This window comes from Macrotis lagotis, chromosome 4 (assembly GCF_037893015.1).
Source record: "Macrotis lagotis isolate mMagLag1 chromosome 4, bilby.v1.9.chrom.fasta, whole genome shotgun sequence".
Classification (NCBI taxonomy): Eukaryota; Metazoa; Chordata; class Mammalia; order Peramelemorphia; family Peramelidae; genus Macrotis; species Macrotis lagotis.
The window spans coordinates 232,113,703-232,120,129 of NC_133661.1; the positions used below are offsets into that span (position 1 = coordinate 232,113,703).

Sequence of the window (6,427 nt, forward strand, 5' to 3'; positions counted from 1 at the left end):
TAATTTTTACAATTTCTAATTTGGTGTTTAATTGATGGTGTGTATTTTTTTTCCTTTCTCTAATTTTTAGTTGTATATTTAGTTCATTGATTTCCTCTTTCTCTAATTTATTCATGTAAGCATTTAAAGATATAATATATGCCCTGACAGCAGCTTTGACTGAATCCCATAGGTTTTGGTATTTTGTTTAATTATTGTCATTATCTAGGATAAAATGATTAATATTTTCTATATTTTTTTAGTCCACTCAGTCTTTAAAATGAGGTTATTTACTTTCCAACTGGTTCTGGGTCTATATCTCCCTGGCCCAATATTACATATGACTTTTATTGCATTGTGATCTGAAAAAGATGTATTCACCATTTCTGCCTTTTCACAGTTGTTCATTAGGTTTTTATGTCCTAGTACATGGTCAATTTTTGTATAAATGCCATGTACTGCACAGAAAAAAGTATGTTCCTTTCTATTCCCCATTCATTTTTCTCCATAAGTCTATCATATATATTTTTTCTAACAATCTATTTACCTCCTTATCTGCTTTCTTGTTTACTTTTTGATTCAATTTATCTAGATCTGAGAGCAGGAGGTTGCTCCTACTAGTAGTGTTTTGCTGTCTATGTTTCCTTGTAGTTCTTTCAGCTTCTTCTCTAAGAATCTTGATGCTATCCCCTTTGGTGCATATATTTCCAGGCTTCCATGAATTCCCATCCCTCCTGGTTTCTAACAGAACAATAGTGTTCCATGCAATACATATACCACAGTTTGTTAAGCCATTCCCCAATTGAAGGCTATTCACTTAATTTTCAATTTTTTGCCACCACAAACAAGGCTACAATTATTTTTGATCAAGTCATATTTTTACCCATTTTTTTTTATCATCTCTTCAGGGTATAGACCTAGTAATGGTATTGCTGTGTCAAAGTTTATGCAAATTTTTTGCCCTTTGGGCATAATCTCAAATTGCTCTCCAGAAAGTTTAGATGAGTTCACAGCTCCACTAATGATGTATTAGTGGCCCAGATTTCTCACATCCATTTCAACATTGATCATTGTGCTTTCTGGTCATATTGGCCAGTCTGAGAGATGTTTTAATTTACATTTCTCTAATAAGTAATGATTTGGAGCAAATTTTCATATGACTATGGATTGCTTTGATTTCTTCAGCTATAAATTGCCTTTGCATATCTTTTGACCTACCTAGGCAGGTAGACTCCCAGGTATTTTATTTTGTCTAAAGTTACTTTGAATGGAATTTCTCTTTCTAGCTCTTTCTGCTGTATCTTGCTAGTCATATATAGAAATGTTGAGGATTTATTAAGGTTTATTTTATATCCTGATATTTTGCTAAATTTGTTATTTATTTCAAGTAGATTTTTATATGACATATTTGGGATTCTCTAAGTATACCATCATGTCCTCTGCAAAAAGTGAGAGTTTTGTCTCCTCATTCTAATTCCTTCAATGTCCTTTTCTTTTATTGCTGAGGCTAACATTTCAAATAGGATTTTGAATAGTAGTGATGATAATGGGCATCCTTGTTTCACCCCTGTTTTTATTGGGAATGCCTCAGTCCTATCCCCATTGCATAGAATACTTGTTGATGGTTTCAGAAAGATACTACTCATAATTCTAAGGAAAAAGAAACAACATTTATTCCTACACTCTCCAGTGTTTTTATTAGGAATGGGTGCTGTATTTTATCAAAAGCTTTTGCAGCATCTATTGATATGATCATATGATTTCTGATATGTATGTTGCCAGTGATATAATTAATTATACTAGTAGTTTTCCTAGTATTGAAACAACCCTGCATTCCTGGGATAAATCTTAATTGATCATAATGTATTATCCTAGTGATAACTTGTAATCATTTTGCTATGATTTTATTTAAGATTTTTGCATCTATATTCATCAGGGAGATAGGTGTATAATTTTCTTTCTCTGTTTTAACTCTTCCTGGATTAGGTTTCAGCATCATATTGCTGTCATATCAAATGGTGTCATAGGAGGATTTAGGCAGAGTTCCATCTTCCTCTATTTTTCCCAAGAGTTTATATAGAAATAGAGCCAATTATTCCTTAAATTTTTGATAGAATTCACTTGTGAATCCATCTGGCCCTGGAGATTTTTTATTAGGGAGTTTAATAATGGCTTGCTGAAATTTTTTTTTTCCTGAGATAAGGTTATTTTGGTTTTTAATTTCCTCTTCATTTCATCTGGGCCTTTTATATTTTTGTAAATATTGGCCTATTTCAATTAGATTGTCTAATTTATTGGCATAGAGATGGGAAAAATAATTCTCATTTATTACTGTAATTTCTTCCTCATTGGTAGTAAGTTCACCTTTTTCATTAATGATACTAGAAATTTAGTTTTTTCTTTCTTTCTTTTAATCATTGTCCAGAGGTCTGTCAATTTTATTTATTTTTCATAAAACCAGCTCTTGGTCTTATTTATAAGTTCAGTAGTTTCCTTGTTTTTAATTTTATTAATTTCTCCTTTAATTTTTAGAGTTTGTAATTTACATTTTAATTGGTAGTGTGTAATTTGTTCTTTCTCTAATTTTTTTTTATTTGCACATTTAGGTCACTGATTTCCTGTTTCTCTAATTCATGTAAGCATTTAAAGATATAATAAATCCCCTGACAGCCACCTTGAGTGTATCCCATAGGTTTTGGTATGTTGTATCATCATTGTCATTATCTAGGATGAAATAAATAATTCTTTCTATAATTTGTTGCTTGATCTACTCATTATTTAAAATGAATTTAGTTAGTTTCCAATTAGTTCTTGTTTTATATCTCCCTGGACCAGTATTACATATGATTTATATTGTGTTATGATCTGAGAAAAATGTGTTCACTATTTCTGCCTATTTGCAATTTATCATTAAGTTTTTATGTCCTAGTAAATGGTCAATTTCTGTGTAAGTGCTATGTACTACAGAAAAAAGTATATTCCTTTCTATCTCCAGTCAGTTTCCTCCATATGTCTATCATATCTAGGTTTTCTAACAATCTATTTAGCTCCTCGACTTCCTTCTTGTTTATTTTATGATTCAATTTATCTAAATCTGGGAGTGGGAGGTTGAGGTCTCCCACTAGTAGAATTTTGTTGTCTATGTCTTTCTGTAGCTCTTTCAACTTCTCTAAGAATTAGGAAGCTGCCCTATTGGGTGTGTACATATTCAGTATTGAAATCAATTTGTTGTCTATGGAACCTTTTAGGAAGATATAGTTTCCTTCCTTATCTCTTTAACACTAACTATTTTTGCAGCTGCTTTCTCTGAGATAAGAATTGCTACCCCTGCTTTTCTCACTTCAGCTGAAGCAAAATATGGCTTGCTCCAACCTTATCCCTTTACTCTATATGTCTCTCTCTGCTTCAAATTAGTTTTTTGTAAGCAGCATATTGTAGGATTCTGTTTTTTAATCCACTCTGTTATTCGCTTATGTTTTTGTTTTTTTTTTTCCCAGTGGATTAGTGAATACTTTTATTCTGCACATAGAAGCCACTAAAGGATCTGTCCTGTGGGCTTGTTGGGGGCTGCACCACAAGTATGTAACTCTGCACATCAACACTGTGGGTGTGTCCCAATTACAAGATGACGTCTTCCAAAAAAGGACCAAAGGATCAGGTACCATCTCTGATAAGACAATTGGAAAGAAGCAGTGAGAATACAGAAAGGTGGAAGAGAGGGGGTGGATTTAAGTAGTAGAAGCCCTACCCACAAAACAAAACTAGTCTACTAATTGGTGCTGCCCATTCTTTTGGAGGACTTCTACAGAGATGACTGTTGCCTGCTAGCTCTGAGGCTTCATGGTCATGGAGCTTATTTGCCCTGAAGGTTTCTGAAGTTCCTTTCAGTGATTTTAGACTTGCTGCCCAGTTCTTCCTCAATTCTGAGAATTTGGTTATTCTTGCCCAAACGCTCAGATTATCAGGGGGCCTCAGTTGATCTGCCCAGTGCAGAGACCCACCACCAGGTCTGCAATGAAGGTATCTTCAGTCTCCCCAGAACTATGGGAAACCATTATTCCCCACCCATTAGACTGGACTAGCTAGCACACCTGGAATGATTCAGTCATGGAGCCAATCTGGTTCACTTTCAGCAGGAGGCAATTACAAGTTTTCTCATTCATAGCCTTTTCAAAGTGCTTGGGATTGGTCACTGTGAGATCATCCCCTACAACCTGGATGCCTACAGTTTCAGTAAAATTCTTCCAAGCTGCCCAGTCATCCTGGTCAAAGGGATCTTCAATAGACACCACTGGATAGTCCCTGATGAAGCTCTTGTAAAGGTGCCCAAGCTCGGCAGGTGAGATGTATCTTCTGGGATCATCAGGAGTCTTGAAGTCCAAGTCATATTTCCCAGAGGCAGCAACATCCATGGCAATTACAACCTTGTCAGGATAACCAGCCTTGACAATCCTTCAGCAGCTTCAGAGCTTCTTCATTCTCCAGGATGTTAGGAGCAAAGCCACCTTCATCTCCTACATTGGTGGCACCTGACCATACTTCTTCTTAATCACATTCTTCAGGTTGTAGTAGACCTTAGCTCCAATGCACATGGCCTCCTTGAAGTTTGATGCTCCAACAGTGAGGATCTTGAGAGCTTGTATTGTTAGCTTGTTACCAGCATAGGAGCCACCACTGATCACATTGAAGGCTGGAACTGGCAGGATGATTTCTTCATTGCCTGCAAGATCTGCAATATGGTGGAAAAGGAGCCACCTTTCTCAGTAGCCCTAGCTTTACAAACAGCCAGAGACATTCCCAATATGGCATTTGCTCCAAATTTAGATTTATTCTCAGAACCATCCATCTCTATCTTCAATTTGTCAATCTTCTCCTGTTCCACAACATTCAGTTTCTTGATAATCAGGGTCAGGGCAATAGTATTATTGATGTACTCAACTGCTTTTGAGACACCTTTCCCCATATAGCGGGTCTTATTATTTTCTTGGAGCTCCAGGGCTTCATGGATGCCAGTAGAAGCCCCACTGGGAACAGGAGCTCTGAAGAAAGCTTTTGAAGTGTAGAGATCAACTTCAATGGTGGGGGTTTCCATGAGAGTCAAAGATCTCTCTTGCAATTATCTTCAAAATCAGCATGTTGAATTTCTGGATGAGACTGGCTTCGCGGGATTCAGAGGAGAGAGGCAGAGGGATCTAGCTCCATGCTCCGAGAGAGGGCCAGTTAAAAGGGGTGCACTTACATTTTAAGGGAGAGTTCATCCCATTCACATTCAAAGTTACAATTGCTAACTCTTTTATTTTCCCCCATGCTATCTTCCTTTTGTTTGTATTTTCCCCCTTTTTTCCCCTTTATCCATATTTTCCAGTGTTTTGTTTCTGAATACCAACATCTTCAGTGTGTTTGCCCTCTTAAATTGCCCCCCCTCCCCTTTTTATCCCTTTCCTTTTTCTCCCATTTTCCTTCCTTCTGTTAGTTCCCCCTTTCTCCCCCTTCCTGTCCCCCCTCCCTTTTTTCCTTTTTTAATGCTTGAAAGGTAAGATAAGTTTCTTATCTTGACTAAGTGTGTCTAAGTTACCTTTAAGCCAATTCTGATGAGATGAAGATTCTGGTGGTTCTCACTTCCTCCCTTCTTCCCCTCAATTACAATAGTTCTTTTGTACCTCTTGATGTAAGGAGTTTTACCATATTCAGTCTCCCTCCAATCTCCCTTCTCCCTACTGCCCCCCTTTTTTAAGGAGGTATTGTTTTTAAATTATTTTGTGTCACAGAAAAGTTATGAGTGTCCATCACTTCTGGCTAAGTATATTCTTTCTAATAGAGTTATAACTCTCAAGAGTTATGAGACTCTTTCTCCCAAGTGGGGATATAGTCAGTTTCATCTTATTGTATAGCAGTTTGGTTTGTTTGCCTTTTTCATGTGTCTCTTAAACCTCCTGTTTGATGTCCACATTTTCTATTTAGCGTTGGTCTTTTCATCATGAAGTATTGCAAGACTCCCATTTCATTAAATGTCTATCATTTTCCCTGGAAGAGAAGGCTCACCTTTGCTGGGTAGGGAATTCTTACCTGCATTCTAAGCTCCCTTGCTCTTTGTAATACTGGATTCTAGGCCCTTCAATCCCTAAATGTTGCTGCAGCAAAGTCCTGCCTAATCCTTACTGTGGCTACTTGGTATTTATTTATTTTTCTTTCTGGCTGCTTGCCAGAAAGGATTTTTTCTTTTATCTGATAGTCATGGAATTTGGCCACAACATTCCTTGGTGTTTTCATTTTAGGCTCTCTTTCCAGAGGGGATTGATGTATTCTTTCAATAACTATTTTGCCCTCTGGTTCCATGACATCAGGGCGATTTTCCATCACTAAATCCTGTAATATAATGTCCAGGCTATTTTCGTCTCCAGTGTTCTCAGCAAGGCCAATAATTCTCAGATTCTCCCTTCTCAATTGG

The 6,427-nt window shown here is 36.7% G+C and overlaps 1 pseudogene; it reads right to left on the reverse strand.

The window, feature by feature from the left end:
- Nucleotides 1–3,832: 3,832 nt before the first annotated feature.
- Nucleotides 3,833–5,114, reverse strand: LOC141520333 (alpha-enolase pseudogene; annotated as a pseudogene).
- Nucleotides 5,115–6,427: the final 1,313 nt, after the last annotated feature.